This window comes from Balaenoptera borealis, assembly GCF_965194805.1.
Source record: "Balaenoptera borealis genome assembly, chromosome: 7".
Taxonomy (NCBI): Eukaryota; Metazoa; Chordata; class Mammalia; order Artiodactyla; family Balaenopteridae; genus Balaenoptera; species Balaenoptera borealis.
The window spans coordinates 95,543,850-95,566,060 of NC_138864.1; the positions used below are offsets into that span (position 1 = coordinate 95,543,850).

Consider the following 22,211-nt stretch of genomic DNA (forward strand, 5'->3'; position numbering starts at 1 on the left):
TTACATTTTTTCTCTTGAATAATTCATAAGAAATGACACCAAAAATTATATGACTAGTTCTCCACAAAAGAATAGTTTAATGCAAGGAATATCTTTGTCCTAATTTGTGTTTATCATTTTTAAAGTAAGCTGTAATGCATTAAAAATGATGTTAAAGTTGTATATGGGAAAATGTTTCAGCATTCTTAGGATATATTTGTCACATAGGAATCACCCATAATCAGGAGAATAGAATGGAAAATATTTCCTTTTGGAGATAAAAAGTTCAGGCTTAGTAAGGTTTGCCCACAAGTCATGTGGCCAGTTGTAATAGATTAAACTGTGGGCAGAAGTTACTCATGTCTAAGACACAGGCTAAGCTGCTTCCCTTGCAACGAAGCTTCAACTGTTCAAATTCCACTCGACTTCATCCCCCACAGAGCAGACAGAGCAGGAAGAGGGAACAGCAAGCAACCTCTACCTAACAGCCGTGACCAGAAGTTGCATACATCACATTTATTCACAGCCCATTGGCCAGATCGTAATCACACACTCTCACCTACTTTCTAGGATGGTTGAGAAATGTAGTCTCTACCTGACCATTCATGTTCTACCAGTAAAGATTCTATTAATAAACAGAAAGGATATCGAGGACAGCCAACAGTTACATCCATGGTGACACCCTCTGGCCACACATATATCCATACACATCTTTATTGTTTACATAAAACATTCTCATTCCTCCCTGAGGGAGAGAGTGCAGAGTTACAGCCAACAAAAAAGTCATCCATCTGGGTGAAGTACAGTACTTTCCATCACAGGAAGTGGTCCTGCAACTTATAAGCTAAAAGACAAATGCCTTCCACATACACCCCCAATATACAATGGTGGGACTGGAACAATATAACTATAATAAAAACTCAAATTCAAAAGAAAGAGGGAGGAGAAACTAATCATCCAATCCTGCTGATTGTGAATTTTGAAGACCTCATGCTGTGTAAGTGCCTTGATTAGCACTACTGTTTGCCATGGTTTCTGGAAATAACTCCTTTGTCCAGTGTTCTCTGTAGTCCTTCCTTCGTCTTCTTGCAATTTCTTCTCTGTGGCCAAAAATGGGAATGGGGCTGAAGAATATGTCCTTACGGCCTTATGCTGCTGGTGTAGACCTTGGGAAACAGGTTGTTTTACAGGTTCGGCAACCACAGGCTCTTGCAGGCCAGCCCTGTGGTTAGCAATGATTCCTTTTCATCACTCTGATTCCAGTCAGCTCCATTTGAAGTAACCAAAGTGAAAGAATCTTCTCTGGTTATAGCTTTTATGACTTCAGACTTTCATTTATATACTAGTTCATGGGCTTAGACTGCTCCGCCTCCCACCTCAATTTAATGGCAATTACCTGAGGCCACCTGAAACAGTAGCATGGATAGAAGGACAATACCATTAAACTGACCTTGGAAGCTGGTCGCTCCAATTTTCTAAGAACGTTTAATATGGCATCTTCTAGAAAGGCTCTCAGCAGCCATCCTCTTTTCTGCTGTTTGGGGTTCAGATATATTTGGCTTTTCTAATCTTCTAAGGTCCAAATTACTGAACTCACAGTCAATATAGATTGACTTTTTTTTTTTTTGGAATGTAAAACATTTGTCTTGGTTATAATCTGAGTGTTTTAACACTGATTTGTTATACAACAGACATTAATATTTCTTCTACTTTTCAACCAATTAGATATTCTCCCCTTTTCAACAAATTCACTCTTTGACAATCAAATTACCCCAAAAGCTGGCAGGTGAAAAGAGTGAACAAAAATTAAGTTTCCAACCACTCTGTTCTCACAACCTGAGATGGCCTCTCTATTTCTAATCCAGATAAAATTTTGACTTTGAAATATCATTATTGTGGACTCTTTAGTGACTGCTGACACTGGTTTTATGACCAAAAAAAAAAATCTTCCTCTGAAAAAATATCATATCTTGATATTTTAGGATCAGTGCTTATTTTGATTAACGGGACAGAGAGTGTTCCATTAGAAGGGTTTTGTTTCTTTCAATTTTTCCTTGCAAACTGGCTAATAATTGGCTAAATCCATCTCTCTCCTAGTTAGTTACTAAAAGGAGAAAGAATCTGCTAAAGTACATCAACATTTTTATTTTTTCTAGCCACTTACCCTGGAATTGAAGTTCCAGGAAAGATGTGGCATATCTCTAAAATTATCACAGGTAACTGTTTTACTAAATGTTTTTCCCCAGTATAACAAGAGCCACTAGCTTTCCAGGCTACAATATATGACCCTGGCCTCCCATTACCTGATTACAAAGCCTGTACCACATATTTTGGGCTTTATTATGACAACATCCCACTTTCAGATACCAACTTTTACATTTGGATTCTTTATTGTAACAAAGAGATAACAAAATACATGATTTAAATAGCATAGATTTAAAACACATGATTTAAATCATATAGATTTAAAACACATCATTTAGATAACACGGGAAGAACAAATTTTCTTTCATTTAGCTATATAGAAGAAAGTGATCCAGGGCAGATAGGTTGACCCTGCCATTCTCAATACACGGTTTTAATCTCTAGATCCAAGGCAGCTGGTTCACTTATATCCATTTTTCCAGCTAGCAGAAAAGGGGGAAAAAAGGAAGTGGAAAATAAACACTTTCCTTTTGCAAGATGTGACTTCAATTGAATATTTCACTTCAGTTTACATTATTTGGGTCAGAAGTTAGTCAGATTAGCACATCTAACTAAAAGGGAGGCAGGGAAATGTACAGTTGACCCTTGAACAATGCGGGGGTTACAGACGCCGACCCTCTGAGTAGTTGAATCTGTGACTATAACTTATACAGTCAGCTCTCCATATCCACATTTCTGTATCCACGGATTCAACCAACAGTGGATCATGTAGTACTGCAGTATTTACGATCGAAAAACATCCACGTATAAGTGGACCCATACAGTTCAAATCCGTGTTGTTCAAAGTCAACTGTAGTTTGGTCAAGCAGCCAGCTATACAGTTAAAACTCAAGAGGTTTTATTAGTAAGAAAGAAGAGAATGGTAAATGGAGAAAAAATGAAGGCTTGTATACTAGAGTCATCCCTCAGGGTCCATGGGGGATTGGTTCCAGGACTCCCAGGGATACTGAAACCCACAGATGCTCAAGTCCCTTATATAAAATGATGTAGTATTTGCACATAAGCTACACAATTTTCCCATATACTGTAAATCATCTCTAGATTACTTCTAATACCTAATACAATGTAAATACTACATAAATAGTTGCAAATACAACGTAAATGTAAGATAAATAGTTGCCAGCATGCAGCAAATTTAAGTTTTGCTTTCTGGAACTTTATGGAATTTTTAAAACATATTTTTGATCTGTGGTTGGTTGAATCACTGATGTGGAACTCGTGAATATGGAGAGCTGACCGTACTGTACTGTACTTTCTCTTTCCACTAAACTGACCTTAGGAAATAACAGTCTGACTTTTTAGAAATTTAAATTAAGGGAGAATTGAGTGCCAAGTTCAAAAAAGTAAGAGTTGTTTCTGGAGTACAGGGTATGAGAGGATATTTATTTCTAAATTTTTCATTAGGCCAAAATAGCTGAGAACCAAGACACTAAATTATAGATCTAGAAAACATCATCTTGCATTTAATTTGGACCATATCTAAAGGACCATGGCAAAATGTTAGCCCAGTTTAGCCTTCTGAGATGTCTGAAGAAGGAGATTTCTAGTTTTCTGGCAATATTTTTTACCATTTAATTTTGAGAAAGAATGGCCATGAGATCCGATTCCTCACCCTCAAACTCACATTTCTCCGTAATATGGTGTAGTGTGGAGGTAAAGATGGTGGGCATAGAGGCAGTCTGGATTCAAATCTAGGGAACTCAAGCCCTGCTATTTACCAACTTAGCGACCCTAGAGAAACACTCAATCTTTCTAAACCTCAGTTTCCTAAACTATAAAAGGATGATCATATTTGAACCTACTTAGTAGGGGTATTTAGAGGATTAAATGGCTCAGAAACATGTAAAACATTTAGAGCACTGGCTGCCATTTGGTCAATTCTCAATGAGTAACAGCTATTATTATCTGCTTGTATCATTTTTCAGGTCAGAAGATGCCCCTAAAAGAAATAATACTGTGGCTTTGTAAAAGTCAGCTAAATTATATTAATTATGATTGAAATTAATCAGACAACATAAACCTACATTGTGTTATTAAAAAGTGTGTTATACTAATACAAATTAATAGCATAAATAAGACAAAATTTTAAGCTACTTATGAGGGGAAAGCCCAACAAATCTTCTCAAGTACCACCTTAATGGGACGTTTTTGTATAAGATGTAAAACTATACTAATTACAAAATAATTCTCTTCTGTTTTTAAAAGCACTTTAACAGTCTCTAAAATTACACCTCAACTCCAACTTCCAGTGTTCTTGTTCTTGAAAACTATTACAAATGAAAGTAATAAAGTAGAATGTTCTTTTTTCTGATTATAAAGATAACATAATTGAAAAATCAAAAAAGCATAAAAAAGAAACATTATCTGAATTATCTGAAATTCCTCCACTGGAAAATAACAACTACTTACCATTTGGTAAATATCTTTCTAGATATTTCTTCGTTAAATACTATAAATAAAGAAATAATAAGACCTTTCTGGCAATGACAGGGAATCCCTCCTACATATAACAATTATAAAATCTGGACAAAGTTATTAAGAATAAGTATTTGAATGCACAGGAAATTACAAAAGTCATGCAGAATCTTGAGAATAGTTTACCTTTAAAAAGATAGCTGCTGTATCAGGCAAGAACTGTGAGTTTGTGGTTTTCTTGCCTTGAGTACTTCACAAGCCATCCTACATCCTCAAACTAGGTGAAGAACCACGGTCTTAGCAGCTCAAGGTGGAAGATTATAAAGTACAAAGCAGCAGCAGACCAGCTGGATATTTTAAGGGGGAAATCCTGTAAGCAAAATAGCCAACATAGAAGGACTAAGATTTAAAAATATAAATATAAATTCTGCTCAAATCCTGGCTGTCTGTAAACTACACATGAGCATGGGAACCCACGGGGGAAAAAGCAGGTAGAAACTACAAGGAGATCTACCTTTGAAAGGGAAACTAGTTCTTGGTGAGATTTGCAAGTATGCTCACCCTTGACTGAGTGCATTCCCAAACCACCTGCAGCTCTGGAAGGCAAAAAGTGAATGCCTTACTAGCTTGAGGTGTCCAAGGGTAGAACTCAGGGCTAGGAAAGATACTGGGAAATTTACACTTACCACACGATCCAGCAACTCACTCAAAAGACACAAAAACTTATATCCACGCAAAGACTTGTAAACAAATGTACACTGGCACATTATTCATAAGAGCCCCAAACTGGAATCAACTCAAATGTCTAACAACAGCAAAACAAATTGTGTATATCTTTAAAAATGAACATCGTTCAGTTATAAAAGAGTGAAATATAAATACATAGAGCATGGATGAAGTTCTACAACGTTACGCTAAGTGATTAAAAAAAACAGACAAAAAGACTACATATTGAATGATTCCATTTATAAGCAATCCTAGTAGAGGCAAAAATACAGGGACAGAATGCAGATCAGGGGGTGTCTGGGGCTGGGAGTGGGGGAAGGAGATCAATTTGAAAGTGACATGAGGGATATTTTGGGTGAGGGAAATGTTTCATATCTTGGCGGTTTTACTGCCCTATTCATTTGCCAAAACTCATCAAACTGTATGTTTAAGATGGATACATTATTATGTATGAAAATTATTTCTCAATAAAGCAGTTAAAATAATAAAACTTAAACCTTACATTTTACCTCCCATCCCCCCAATATATTGCTTCTAAAACAATATATTGATCAAAATGCTTCTGGAAAACAGAATGAGCTCTCAGCTTCCTCCTAGTTCTTGATCATCCAAGGATTTTAACTCCCTGAGGAAAGAGACTGAGGCTAATCACTGCTTTAGCTGCATGAAACAAATTTTAATGTATCTAATTTTTTTAATCTGGGTCAAAGTATTTTTAATATCCATTATGATTTCACCTTTGACTCATGAATCAGCTGGAAATGTATATTTTAATTTCCAAATATCTGGAATTTTTTCAGGTATTCTTCTGTCACAGATTTCTAATTTATTTCTGTTTTGTTACTGAAATACTTTTTATGATTTCCAATTCTTTTAAGTTCATTCAGACTAGCTTTTAAGCTTAGCATATGATATACCTTACTGAATGCTACATATGAGCCTAAAAAGAATGTGTATTCTGCTGTTGTTGGTTGGAAGGTTCTATAAATTTCAATTATCTCAAGTTGGTTAATACTGTCACTCAAGCCTTCTACATACTTATAGATTTACTTCTTGTTTCCCTTCGCTCATTTCTTCAACTAAATTCTACTGCTCAAGTCTCCTGATTATAGCAATTCTTTGTACCTGACTGATTACCCCACTATACTTGGACTCAGAGCAGGCAAAAATAAGGGCTTTTAATCTTCATAACTTCAACACCAGTATATTGCCTGACATATAAGAAGTTGTCTACAAGTGTTTGATGAATGCACAGGTTACTCAATCGATCAATCAATCAAACAATGCATAATCAAAACCCTTGTCATTAGTAGGGTACAAATTAGAAATGTGTAGAACTCAGAATGCTATGGACTGAATTGTGTCCCCTACTCTCAATTCATATGTTGAAGTCCTAACCTCCAATATAATTGTATTTGGACATAGTGCTTTCAGGAGGTCATTAAAGTTAAAAGTGGTTGTAAGGGTGGGGTTTTAATTCAATAGGATTGGTGACCTTATAAGAAGAGAAAGAGGGAGAGTCCCCTCTCTCTGTCCATGCACTTGTACTGAAGAAAGGCCACGTGTGCACAAAGATATGATGCCGTCTGCAAGCCAGGAAGAAAGTGTCTACCAGAACCCGGTCAGGCTGGTACCCTGGTCTTGAACCTCCGGCCTCCAGAACTGTGGAAATAACTTTTTGTTGTTTAAATCACCCAGCCTATGGTATTTTATTATGACAGCCTGAGCAGACTAAGGTTACATTATAGATATCTTGAGCAAATCTTGTTCACTTAATACACATTGACAAAAAAAATTTTTTACAACATTCCGATACACAGTCTTCAGAAACTGTTTCAAGAATAAAAGATTTATAAGGCAAATTTATTAAAAGTTTATTAAAATATTTTGTTAAAAATAAAAAGGAAATTAAAGGTTAACTCTAAGAAAATTAGATGATATTATAGTCAAGAGATGAAACAGTATAGGATAATTAAGACAGGTAATTTCCAAGGCAACTAACACTTTACTAAGTGTAACATCAATTTCTCTGCACTGCCCTATCACCAAAAAGCTCCAAACAAGCTCAGAAATAGTGCTATTTTTATTTACAGAATATACAAGTGAGAATAACTATTGAGAAATATGATCGAGACTGTCCTAGATAAATGCAATAACTCCAGGTTAAATATACTCTAATCTCCCAGTAATATTTTGTTTGAAGTATGATTGATATCTTCATTATCATTTAATAAACTAGAGACTGAATCACATACCCCAATCCACTCTCTGAACAAGTAGGCAATGAAGGCAATATTGTAAATATTACAGTAAATACCTTTACTAATGTAATGTTAGGATTCAGGAGCTGAGTGAGCAGAAACTACCAGTAACCCTGCAATGTAAAAGGAGAAAATCAGAAAAACAGAATCATATTTTTCTCTCAAGAAGATGTCAGATGTACACCTGAAACTAACACAACATTGTAAATAAACCATACTATAAAATAAAATTTAAAAAAAGAGCTTAACCCATTTGACATTAAATCCTTTCTATAGACTCCATGCAGTTTCCCAGTGCCTCCTAAAAAATAAACTTTAAAACACGGTGGGAAAAAAAAAAAGATGTCAGAAAGTGAAGACTTGCAGACTTCCCCACTACCTGTCTGTAGTATGTAGTTTTGGTTCAAACTCAACATAGTCAATTCACTGGAGAGGGACAGAGAAAAAGAAAAAGATCCTAAACGGTCAATCTTCTCTTCAATGAGCTGGTTTTCATGGAAGGGCGAGTAAACAGTGTACTGTTATGTCTGGTGTTCATCAAGTACCAGAAGAACTCTCTATTTTGACAAAAGGAGATTTCATATTAAAATTATGCAGAGCCAAATCATACCCAGTCATTTTTATTTTAACTCCTCAGTTTTTATATAAACATTGTAATATGGATTATAAGACCTTATTCAAACGTCTATGTAGGATTAAATAAAATAATTGAAAACAGGAAAATGCTCGGATACAGCATCTGGCATAGTTAAAAATGTAATTGTTATAGCAGATGACCTGGGGAGGCTGCGCTGTGGCCAGCCCCCATCTGCCTTCCATGATATTCCTGAACGTGCACACAGCCCTCGTGGAGAAGCTGCTGTATATAGTACGGCCTTCGTGACCACGTTCCAATTTGAAGAGAGGTGACCATAACTTTGGAGAGCCAGGTGTCATACTTTGCAGTGATTATTCCTGTGCCAGTGTCAACTTACCTCTGATGTGAGATGAGCAGAAAAGAAAACAAACAAAACCAGCACATCTAATAGACGGTGCAGTTAGGACATGAGGAGTAAGATAGGAATCTTGGCAAATGTCTGAAATAGTCTATCCTGAGAAAGTGTCTGAGAATGCTTCCCTCCTGTCAACTGATAGCATACCTTGTCTCTTTTATTAAAAGAAATTATGCATTTTTGAGCATAATCTATTGCAATGCTCAGTAATTGGCAATACTGTAAATATACCTACAAAGAAGTATAAGTCATGGTTATTGACCTTAAAGAACTTTGTCTTACAAAGGAAGATAAAATAAGCATGCTGATAACTTGATGAAACAGTAATGTGCTAAGTCTCTGAAGAGGGGCACAAAGAAACTGCTAAAGGAACACTACTCCTTCGAGGCCTCAGGCCCCAGGGGTGTAATTCAGCTAATCGGGAGAGCATAAACTCTAACTTTGTTCCACTCCACATTCTCACGTGACAGGGCCAGAAGTCTACTCCCATTAAAACCTACGGCGTTTGCTACATGAACAACAACAAAAAAGACTTATTCTCCGATGACATAGACTCCTATTTGGCTTGGTTAACCTGCTTTCACTTCTCTTAGGAAGGTAACTGAAGTCAAGAAAGTTGCATGTAGTGATTTGGAGGTTTGCAACCAGGAAATTCTTAGATTTAGGGGCATATGTCGCCTTTCATGTACAAAGCTCTCATTTTAACCTACCTCAGGCTACCCGGCTTTCCTGATTTATAGTTAATTAGGATTGAGATTTTCATTGAAAATTCAAATACTTATATGCTTTTTTGTATGCATTTCAGATCATGTTGGCTGAAGCAAATAATTGTAACAGCACTCAAGAAATGAATGAATACCACAGGGAAGAGCTTCAACCATCCCTGTCCCTGACAACCTGTAAGTAAATCCTGCTGTGTTGCCTGTTCACAGAAATATCTTTCTGACATCACTTGTGATAGCTGAAAGATTTCTTTTCCTATCAGCTAACAAAATCCCAATACCATTTCCTCACTTTTTAACCATGTCTTGAAATCCCTTAAGAAAGTTTCTGCTATTTGCTGTTGGACTTTTTACACTAGAATTAAATTCTTTGTACCATACAGAGGCTTAGTTATTATGTATGTATACAAGTACCACTGTGATAAATGAGCATCATTTGGGTATAAGATTGAGAGAGGAAATCTATATTAACCATGGCAAATAAGGCAGAATATACTGTCCTCAGAATGATTCAATGAAATTACACCATTGTGCATTCAAGGCATTTGATAAATATAGAATCCTATTTTTACTTCATTCTTATTTTAAGGAAGAGCCTAAAAGATCCATTTGCATCTTTAAACATGTCAATGAATAGCTGTCAATGAGGCAAGACTTTCTTCGTTACTAATGGCAAAAAAGCAACAAAATAAACTCATGTCTAACCTTCCGACAACTGACAATTTGTCTGTAAGCCTTTCCTGGATACAAAAGAAGAGACAGCTTCAGAGATAGCTAGCTGGTTAGGTCCAGGGATGGTTTTTATAAGCTATCAAATATTTTATGTCTCTTACTTTGTAATTTGCTGCTTATGAAAATATTTTATGTACTAAAATGCCTGAAGTGAAAATACTTCTATTGTAGGATTTAGAAACTACATGAATTCTTCTGTTATTTCAGTCATCAAATCAGGATTTCATGGCAAGAAAATGTTTAATCTGTAAACCTATAATCAGTTAGTGCATTAATTATTTTTTAATTTCCATAATATTACTATTAAAACTCATTAGGAAAAGATGCAGCCTCAAAATTACCTGAAAGGTAAGGTAAGCTAGATTCTTTGCCTTTCAGAAGCTGAGATTAATGACAATAATTTTCCTGATTTTCAAACTGATCTTTTACCTTCTTTTGAAAATTCATTAATTTAGAAGTAATTATTGCATGCTACAATAATTTTTAAAATACTAATTGAGAAATCACAATACAATATGCTTTAACATTATCATGTTTCATAGATATTGTTAAACATATTAATTTTGTTTCATCTTCTGAAAAAAATCTCAGTTGCATTTATAATTGTTTTCTTCTATTCACTTAACACTTAATTTCTCAGGGAGACATGGCCTCTACAGATTTATCAAAATGGATACCTAAATATCACTGAACATTAACTTAATATAGAGAATTTTCCACCTGAGAGGATGCCTTTTCTCACCAACTTGACGTTTCACCTCTTAAGATTTATAGTTCTTGACTAAAACTGGAAGTAATTGTTTTGTTAACTCCAAGAGAAAAATTCTGATTCTATGATTATGTGAGAAGTGAAAATTTTCTCATTGTTTACAGTTTCTGACTTGAAAAGATATTTGAAGACTAAAGATCTATGATTGGTTCATCTTCTCCTAACTGCTGATAATTTAATTATATGAGTGCCTGTTACCTTTAGCCAGTCAGAACACACCTCTCCCAACCCCACACACATACTATTTTAAGTAAAAAACCTCAATCCTGTGACCAGCCATTTCCAAAGATTAAGTCGTACACCTATGGGTAGTAGTAGGTTTAAGAGAGAGAAGAAGATGGTAAATGAAATCACTGTATTTATATGAGTTTTATTTTTAAATCCAGGATTAAACCTGGCATTAAAATATGCTACACATAAAACCTTCTAACCCGATGGAGTTCCATGATACACTGTGGTGTTCTTTTCTCTGTACTAGCAAGAGAGTAATTCAGCAATTCGGCTTCCTTTTGACAATTAGAATGAGAAGTCCATTTGGTCATTACATCTGAATCCTAAGAATCAGATTCCTTCAAATGTCACCAGGCATCATGGGGCCCTTGGTGTTGTCTCTGCTCCTAAAATCTGAGTCCCTAATTCATGAATCACAAGCTACTATAATATCTCAAGACTACAGGGGACTCTCTCCAACAGTAGCAGGAGTGCTGTTGTCACATTCCCAGGACTTTCAGTGGCCAAGGTGACTCCTCTCTGGTTTTGTTTGAAACAATTTCCGTAGAAAACATCCAGCAATCTCAAATCATATCACAATCAACTTTTAGGATATCCGCTATGCAAAGTGAAGACACCTGAAGCAATTATATTAGGTCTATTCTTGAGAAGAGGGATATAATTTATATTGTTTCTTTCTTTAAAATGTTATCTGTTGTCCAATGAGTAAGTACTAAAACTCTATACAATAAAGATGTTGTAATTTTAGATGGTGAGTACTGTAAGAAATTTTTTCATTTGCTAATACTCCAGGCAGGTTTTTTTTTTTCTTCTTTTTAAGCTACTTAGTCTTGTTTTGTCTTGTCTTATTTTTTCTTTATTTAACCCATGGAATAATTTTAATACTAGGTTCTTTCTTCTGCCCTGATCATGGGATTCCTTTCTGGAATTACTTGACATCTGCTCAGGAAAAGTAAACTGAGGTGATAGCAAGTATCCAGGATCTAGAATCAGACTACCTGGGTACTAGTCTTATTTCATTCTTTAATTGTCTTCATGAATCAGGGAAAGTCATTGTATCCCTTTCCAAGCGCTATCACCTCATCTAAAAAATTAGGATGTTGTAAAGGATGCGCCCTAAGGTATCTCCATGTACGAAGCCCTTTGACTCTATTAACCAAGTTCTACCATTCTGTATGGGTTGGCTTTGGAGAAATGTCAAAAACTGTACAAAACATAACTGTTCATTTACCAGAAAATAAGTGAGATCTCATCATTCGTATTGACCTCTCTACTGATAGCTTTGATCCGTATTGATATTCATGTGTCTGAGGTTCAACGTCATTAAACTCTCTTGGTAAGTGTAATAGTTATGATCACAGGCTTTGGAGTCAGAAAGACTTGGGCTTGAATTCTGAACTGGGCACGTATTGCTCTGAGATTATGCAATTACCTAAGCTTTTTTTATAAATTAGGAATAATTCCTATTCCATAATCATTTTACTTTTCATGAATGCATGCAAAGCATCTTGCACAGTGCCTGATAGAAAATGTATGTTCAAAATGAGAAGGATTCTTGTTATTGGTATCACTAATGAGTTTTTTATTCCTTCCTGAGAGCAAAATTTGAAAAGAAAATAGGGAGTGTGAATGTAAGAGTGCTGGGTGATAGAGGAGACGTGCCACCAAAGGGTAAAACAATTGTAGAATATGAAAAATTTAATCTGCTACAAAATATTCCTGAATTCAGGAGTGGGGAATGCCATGGGGCCATGTTAATACTTCCTTCCAGCCTCCAAGGCAGACAGAACTAATCATCATAGCCCTAATGAGCTTGGGCATAACCTCATATTCCTCCTAATATTTGGGCTTCAGAAGGGCACCACCCAATGATTAACATGGTACTCAAGACAAAATCTAATTTTCCATCTCTGGCCTAGGTCTAGATGTAACCTAGAGCCTTAAAAAAACTGGATGAGGAATGTGCACATAATAGGGGTAAAAATTCACAAAGTGAATTTAAAGTTAAATTTAAGTCATAGTTACTATAATTACCTGTCCTACTTTATTACTGAATCTCTAAAATTCTTTCATTAGCAAATAACTCAAAATTAGTTGCAAATCATTTTTACGATAACACTGCAAATCACATTATGGGACATTCTGAGATGTATTCATTAATCCAACCAAAATTTATTAAAAATCTGTTTTTTACAAGTCACTGTGATTTTAAAAATATAACAAAATCTTCGACACACTTTTTGGAAGGAACTTTTTTGGAAACCTGGACAATATTTTGTAGAAAGGAAGAAATGCTTCAGAAATGCTGACTCTGTATGTAGAAACCTTTCTCAGAGAACTACAAAATCAATGTGGATGACACTGCAGATATCTTATGTTTTCATGGAAAGTCCAAAACATGTTTCAGAGTATCACTCTTATCTGAACAACCCAGGGGCAATGCTGACAATTGAGTGTGGTGTAGAATGTTCCCCTAAAGTCTGCTTCAGAAAGGAAAAGCACCACTAGAATAAAAAAGTGTCATAATTGAATGAAATAAAGGGTAATTTGAGGTATCACAGTTTGTAAGAAAGAAATATCTGAATCCAGTTTAACCTGTCTACCCTCTCTTTTGAAACAAAAATTACATCTTCTAAAACATCATTAATTTATCATCCTCGTTAATAAACTTTCAATTTGCAGAGAATGTTACATCCTGTATCTTACTTCCTAATACATGTGACATAAGTGAGTTAACAGCATATTTGATATTTTGAAATATATCTTAGTGGATTTAAAATAGATTGTATTACAATTGATTAGATATAATTATCTAAAAAGACACTTGCATTGTTTTATACAAGTATAAATTTACCAAATTTCAAATTGTTTTAATAGTTGAAGAGTGATTATAATGTACTTTATTTTCCAAAACTAATTGGAGGTTAACTACACAGCAAATCAAATCCTGATTTTTTGACAGTATATTTGATAAGGATTTTTTTTTTTTTTTTTTTAAGATTTATTTATTGATTGATTGATTGCTATGTTGGGTCTCGTTTCTGTGCTAGGGCTTTCCTTAGTTGCGGCAAGCGGGGGCCACTCTTCATCGCGGTGCGCAGGCCTCTCACTATCGCGGCCTCTCTTGTTGCGGAGCACAGGCTCCAGACGCGCAGGCTCAGTAGTTGTGGCTCATGGGCCCAGTCGCTCCACGGCATGTGGGATCTTCCCAGACCAGGGCTCGAACCCGTGTCCCCTGCATTAGCAGGCAGATTCCCAACCACTGCGCCACCAGGGAAGCCCTGATAAGGATATTTTTAATGAAGGTATTTTAGAGCAGTGATCATGGGCTTGTCAGATTTTGATGGCAGCTGTAGAGTGATTGAGGCTGGTCAGGTGATAGAAAACGTGTGACTAAACCACCTCCATTTTGCCAGAGTTAGGTCAGAATTAGTTATAGTAGTGAATGTCCTGGAGTGTAATTTCAAACGTAATGGATGATGTGTGAAAAAAAGAAAACGCTGCTTCTTTTTTAAGTCCTTTTTTAAAATAGAGCATCAATTAGATGCTAGAACTGTTCATTATTATATAGTTTAACTCTTTCAACAATTCCCTGTGGTTGGTTCTATTGTATGCATTTTATACCTATAGAAATGCAAACAGTAAAATTTAGAAACTTACCCAACTTACAGACCTCATTTTCATAGGATTCTATTCCTGATTCACCATGTTCCTAACACTATCTGACTTTCTGACTATCACTCTCAGGTCCCCAAACACTGTAAGTGCTCTCTCTCATGGGCTTTACAGTTTCCTCTGCCTGGCACACCCTTCCCTTAGATAAGAACACAACAGGTTCATTCCTAGCTTTGGGTCTTAACTCTCATCTCCTCAGAGAGGACTCCTCTGACCATGCTATTTGAATCACCCCGCCAATCCACACCATGTCTTTATAATATCACTCTAAATTTGCCTTCAGCACCATCTCTTACTCTCTATTATGGGCTGAACTATGTCCCCCACAAAACTCACATGTTGAAGTCCTAAACCCCAGTACATCAGAATGTGACAATATTTGAGATAGGGTTTTTAAAGCAGTAACTAAAGTAAAATGAGATCATATGGGTGGGCCCTAAATTAATATGACTGGTGTCCTTACAATAAGAGGAAATTAGGACACAGATATACACAGGAATGAGACCATGAGAAGACACCGGACTACATACAAGCCAAGGAGTGAGGCCTTCAGAAGAAACCAATGCTGCCTGGGCTTTTGCCTCCAAAACAGTGAAATAAATTCCTGTTGTTTAAGCCACCCAGTCTGTGGCACTTTGTTATGGCAGCCCTAGCAAACTAATACACTATCATTGTCATTGATATTATTATTATTGATATTACTTTCCATTGCCCCACTTCTAGAACATAAAATCTCAGGGTCAAGGACTTTCTCCTTTTTATAATAATATTCACAATTCCTGACAAAGCAACTGGAATCTACTGAGATCTCCACAAATTATCTCTGAATGAAAGAATGACAGTAGACAGCAAAGACAGACTTCCTATCCATATCTGTCTCAATCTAAATCTGATTCTCTTTCCCTTTTCACCACACACCTTTGGTAAAGCAGGCTACACCAAGGTCTCTTAGAGACAAGAAATGGGTTCTGGCTTCCAGTTATCCAAGTGGGGACATTTCAATATAAGAATTCAAGATTTAGGATGCGGATACTTTATCCCAATGCAAGAGGGAACCACAGGCTCCTTGCTTATGTAGTCTACGTGGAGGGAGACATAATGTCAAACTCTATATCGTTGGCTTTAGCCTTAAAGAGCATGCCAGGGAATAAGGTGGAACAATTTAAGTACTCCTAACATAGTTAATACGATACCAATAACTCAGAGATAACGGAAATAGAGAAGAGCATCAGTGGATCCAGCTATGAGGAACTGGGAAAGACAGAGGCAGGGAAAATGTGCGTGGGTCTGAAATAATTAACTCAGACCATTTCACCCAGAAAAGCTTCCATAATCTCCCAGATTATTTGCTTCTAAAGATCCCTGTGTATATTTTTATTATATTTCCCACCACATTGTAGAGACATTATATGTTTATACATATTTCTAATACCAGACTGTATTGTTTGGGTATCATGCCTTATTTATCTTTGTATCTCCAGCACTTACCACAGTGCCTATCCTATAGTAGGTGCTCAATAAGTGTTCAGTGGAATCTGAAATGGCTATGGAATACCCTGTACATTTACAGGACATAAAGTAGCCAAAAGTACATATGTTATTATCTACTTTGTTCTTGTTTCTTATGCTATTTCTCTATTAATAGAGGGTTACTTCAATTGCTAATTATTTTACATAAATATAGTATTGAAAGTATATATCTAAGATGTTACATCAAGTTGTGTTTACTCCCATTCATTGATCACCTAACTTCCTCGACCATGATTAAAAACATATTTATTTTCAAGTGTCTCATTACTTTCTTCAAAAGTGATATCAGATTACAGACAAGTGTCTCAGGTGAGTACTTTAGTCGCTCAGAGGTTGGTTAAGAGTTCAGCCTAATACAAAATAACCTAAATGTCATAACTTAGTCTGATATCATGGCCTTCCCATTCCCTCTGGCTCTGATTGTGATTTAGGGTGCCTATCATTTTAATTCAATGAGTGCTATGATGGCCAGGTCTACTGAGGGAGTCTAGACAAGAACTAGATGAATTCAAATAAGCCTAGAGTCGCCCACTGAGAGTTGTCTGGACATCCTCCTATTCAAGGAAGGTATGAACTATCAAGAAAATCCCTGGACGTCTCTGTCTTTTCTGAATCTAGGTAAAGAGTGAATATATGTCTCATCCAGGTGATGATGTGTTAGTTTATGAAACACCCTTATTTCCCTAGTGTATCAGATACCTAAGCATTTGAATTAGAATGGACTCTACTCTCTTAAAGTGATATTCACAAGAAGTGAAGAAAAAGTAGAACCTGGTGAACCAAAATTGTACTAAGAGAAAACAAATCCTGTGAGGCAAAGCTTTCATGCTGAAAGTGTTTGGGCTCAAACAGTTGCAAATCTATCATAGAGTAAGCACTCAAAAAAGTTTACTGAATAAATTATCAACTCATAACCGCTTTATAAATCTTTTTTTAAACTTGTAAACTGTGATAATATATGAACTATCTAGGATTATTGAGACAATTAAATTGAATAGCAATGTGAGAAGCCCTTTGAAAATGTTCAAATGTTGTGCAGAGACTGTCACTGGAATTGTTATTGGTTTGATTCCTTTGACAGACAAACAAGCATAAATAGGAGGGAGAAGATAGATTGTCTCTAATGTGGGCTTCTCACCCCGATAGACTAATGGTTGCATCTTGGCTCTGTCACTTCCTGGGTGAACCTGGGCAAGCTATTTACTCTCTGTAAGCAGCAGGGTATTTATCTGACCATATTTATGGACTGTATGACACATTAAATTAGATAATATATGTAAAATGCCCAATATGATCTCATTAATACTAGATATTCAAGAAATGATTGCTACTATCTTTATTTCATTCAAGCTTTTGTCACTTTACAGAGATGTTCATAGAATGTGTTCACTCAGTTTTTAAAAATATCTGTGTATGCATGTGTGTGTGTGTGTGGTTTAAGCATGTATTTTCTCTTTAAAGAGGATATATAAGTACATAGAAGGAAGCAGAGTGTAGATACTGACATATCAGCACTCACATAAGACAGGTAAGAACATTATTCATGGATTTTAGAAAGGAAAACAATATGTTTCCCTACGTCCCAGTTTGTTTTCCTGGAGAGCATCTATGCTAACACCTGTTGATTGCTCTTGGGTTCTACAGAGAGACTGACCAATCTGCATTCTGTATTTTAAAGTGAAAAGAATGATTCTCTTCCAAAATATACCAATTCCTGGCTGTATGACAGTGGGCAAAGCTCTATACTCTCTGGACATAATTTATAATTAATGATTATCCTTATATCATGTCTTCATTTATTATATAAAAAATATTTATTGAGCATCCACTACATGTCTGGCACTGTACTAGTTGCCTTAAATTCATCAATGCACAAAGAACTGTGACTTCTTGGAGCTTACTAGACAGGTAAACAGACAATATGATACCAAACTTAATAAATAAGAAAGGCATATAGTATCCTAGAAGGTGAAATACCCTCATAAAAATTCAATCAGGGAAATAGAGGTTGGGAGTGCTATGGGTGGGAGCTGTACAGCTTGAACACAAGCACATCGTTGGGGTAAGTGTCAAGGAGAATCTGAGACTGGATCAAGTATTTTAAAAGTGGTGAGAAAATTAGGCAAGAGATATCTATGGGAAGAGCATTCTAGAAAGAAAACAGCTGGAGTGAAATCTCTGAGACAGATGCTCACCTAGTATGTTCCAGGAACAAAGAATTTTTGTGAAAACCAAGGGAAATCATATTTATGTGGGCAATTTGTTAGCTATGAAGTAATGTATTAATATAGATGGTACCATAATTAGTCCTGTTCTGTCACTAAATACCCATGGTAACTAGGGCAAGTCACTTTCTCTTGGGTCCATTTCCTCTTTTAAAGGGGGATCTTGGAAGCTAAAGTCTAGTATAAAAATTCCACGACTACGTGTAATTTTGGCCTTTCTTTTAATCTTAACATTCTTTTTACACACCTATTACAATAAAAGTGAGTCAAATAGAGTTGAAGATGAATATAAGAATTGATGAGAGGGGAAAAGAGTTTAAACAAAAAGTCCTTTATGAAAATAACTATATTTCATCATTTATCACGCAGATATAAACTGTGTTATTTTTCAGGTTCATAAAGGCTGTAAATGCTTCAAAAATATCAAACTCATGAAAAATAAGGAAAGAATGAGAGTGTCAAAGATTGCAGGAGAGTAGGAGACATGACAAATGCAATGTAGAATCTTGGATTTGATCCTGGAATAGAAAAACTGGTGAAATCCAAATAAGTCTATGATTGAATTAATAGTGCTGTACCTATGTTACATTATTAGTCTTGATGAATGTTGGGTAAGATGTTAACATTAGGGGAAGCTGGGTGATGGGTAAACAGGAACTCTCTGTACTATGTTTATAACTCTTTTTAATCTAAAATTAATTCAAAATAAAATGTTTTTTTAAAAAAACTGTGTAGAGGGGCTTCCCTGGTGGCACAGTGGTTGAGAATCTGCCTGCCAATGCAGGGGACACGGGTTCGAGCCCTGGTCTGGGAAGATCCCACATGCCGCGGAGCAACTAGGCCCGTGAGCCACAACTAGTGAGCCTGCGCGTCTGGAGCCTGTGCTCCGCAACGAGAGGCTGCGACAGTGAGAGGCCCGCGCACCGCGATGAAGAGTGGCCCCCACTTACCACAACTAGAGAAAGCCCTCGCACAGAAACGAAGACCCAACACAGCCAAAAATAAATAAATAAACAAGTTAATTAATTAATAAAAACAAAAGGAAAAAAAAGAAAAGTAGGTAAACATATATATTAAAAAAAAAAAAAAAACTGTGTAGGGGAATACTGTCTCACGATTTATGTTTTCCTTGAATCCCAACAGGCTTTACTTATTTTCAATTATTGGAAGAAAACTGAAAACAAGTAAGATATGAATAGCTTCACTAATGTATAAAAACTATATTTTCTTTAAAATACCATTTTTGTTTAAGAAACTTAAATGAAATACTGTCAATGATCCCAAAGGGAGGAAAAACACAAGCTATGAAATCATTGCTCAAATAAAGCCATACAGAGAAAATGCTTAACTGCAAACGCAAACAGTAAAATGCTAGCCTCCTCCTACGCTTGGAAATAAAATCATCAGAACATGATTTAGTACAGAACCTTGTACATAATAGGCAAAGAGTATGTATTTGTTCATTTGATATAAAATCATAGTTTCATCCATATCAGTCATTAAAACCTGCATACATTCCTGGTGAAAAGTTTTAATGACAGAATAACATTGCCCGCATTGAGACATCCCCAGCTATGTTTCTAACAAGACCTGGCATAATCCCTCTGTGTGCCAAACCTCTTCCTTGCCAAAAACCCATGTCTTGTAAAATAAAGTTGGCAATGCTTACCCTTGACCTTGAGAGAGTATTACAAGAATGAATCAAATAATGTTTGAATAAAACCTATGGGATCTCAGACGAAGGGGACCCTGTCACTGCAATGCAAGAAAAGCAAGAATTTGTCTTTTTTTTTCTTTCTTGAAGCTGGTGATGATTATAATGACTAATACATAGATCTGTCCCAAAGCTCAGTGTGGCCATTTATATGTCTAATGAAACAATTGGCCTACCTCCAATCAGTACATCTTATTCTCCATCAGCACACAACATCGTGGCAGCAAATCGCAAGGAAATCACGCATAGCTGGTCAGCCAGCAGGAGGCTATAAGTGCTATATCATTGGCAGGATGTTCTAAGTTTGGAACAACAATGCCAAATTGCTCTCTGCAATTTGTCATACTTTTTGATTTGTGCTAGCATAAAATACTTGAGCGTAAGAGGCAAAGCCTACATGTAGGTACTGCCCAGTGTGATCTAGTCAGGATAGGGAGAAAGGAGGGACAATTCAGCACCTGCTTGTAAAAATAGCTCATCAGAGAAAGTGGACACAATTTTACCAGAAAGAAAAAAGTGAATTTCGACTATCAGCTGAGCTTTCAAATAGAAGACTTTTATAAGCAACATTGTCATTTTCATGTAGCAGAAAGAAGAATAGAGCCTTTGGGATGTGAAAAGGATTATCTTTCTTCATAAAATGGCAATATGAAGAACGCCAAAAGAGAAAGTGTACCGAGCAAAAGCGGGGAAAAGGCATCATAGTTCTCCATAATCCTCATTCAAACTTGAAATTCAGAATTCACTCTGATTAGAGAATACAACGCAGAATTTCCTAATGACTTGAAATAGCTTTATCAGGGATGTCAGTATGATATTTCCAAGATGCAGTATTTGTCTTCACTTGAAGTTGGGTCCAAATATTTTGAAAGATCTAATCAAACTGGAGGTATGAAAGGGACCTGCTTTGCCAGTCACTCTGAACTCCGAGCCTCTCCTTTATTTTCAGCTGCTCTTTTGGCCCTAGGCACACACTTGAACAGAGAGAGAACAGGATAAGAAACATTCTTTCTCTGGTGTTTCTAATTAGAAATAGCACAAGGAGAAAAAGAGGCTTTATCACATTATTCCCAATTGAAAATGTTCTCTGAAAGTGTTTCCCACAATGTATCCTATTGGCTTTCATAGACGGGAACTCGGGAACTCGGCAAGGAGCCTTGGGCTGCACGTTGTATGGTGAAGGGCAGCACCGACATCTAACACAGTAACCTCAGTCACAGCTCAAATATTAAATACTTTCCCACCAGAATGCTAGAGCTACGAAGTGCTTAGATATGGTCCACTGAGGTAATGTATTAGCCCTGCTCTCTGGAAATACAGGTTCTCACTAGTGTGTGTGGTAGACGGGAGAGTGCACAAAGCAAGATGGGTTTGTTAACGGAGAGATCCTAGTGAATACAACTTTTGGTAAAAAAGAAGGGAAGGAAGAAAGGAAGGAAAATGAGAGTAGAAGGCGAGAGGAAGGAGGAAGAAAAGGGGGAGACTTAAGGAGAGGGAGAGAGGGAAAGAGAAGGAAAAAATGGCTTTCTATAGGAAGAGGTAGGAATTCTGCACTTTGTAGGCTTGCATTTTGTAGTCAGTTGTTAAGAGTTATGATCTCGGGGTCTGCTACTTGATCATGTATATTGTTTCAATAAAAATACTAACTGTAACAAATATACAAAAATTAATTAGAAGTAAAAGTCAGGTTCCGTCTGCCTATTCAGCAGCAATGGTGTTTTCTACAAAGCAGAAAAACAATGATCAATTTAAAGAATAGTTGATTCTCCTCCTGAGTAACATTTTATTCAAAGGACTTTATTATAAACTTTATTTACAAGAGGAGGATAGAAGGGTATTTCAGTTCAATAAAATAAATTTTAAAAGTTTACTGAACTATAAATCATAAATTAGCGATGCCATTTTTATTTTTAAAGTGTTTTTAAATTGATAATTAAAGCATTTTAAAAACACTAACACTTTCAACCCTGCTGCACCCCCTACACTATTACCTTGCCATATAGTCTAAATAACTCTGTTTGTTCAAGATAAAGAT

At 36.2% G+C, this 22,211-nt stretch overlaps 1 long non-coding RNA gene across 3 annotated transcripts in view; it reads right to left on the reverse strand.

Moving 5' to 3' along the window:
- LOC309632528 overlaps nt 1–22,211 on the reverse strand; it is a 239,948-nt gene that overhangs the window by 8,682 nt on the left and 209,055 nt on the right. Inside the window, exons 4-5 of one of the 3 annotated variants that reach the window (XR_014246951.1) lie at nt 7,643–7,699; nt 4,786–4,969 (exon numbers count right to left, since the gene is read on the reverse strand). This is a non-coding gene — a long non-coding RNA (uncharacterized lncRNA). Of the gene's footprint in view, nt 1–4,785; nt 7,700–22,211 lie in introns of all 3 variants that reach the window. The other 2 variants (XR_014246950.1, XR_014246952.1) reach the window with 2 other exon arrangements.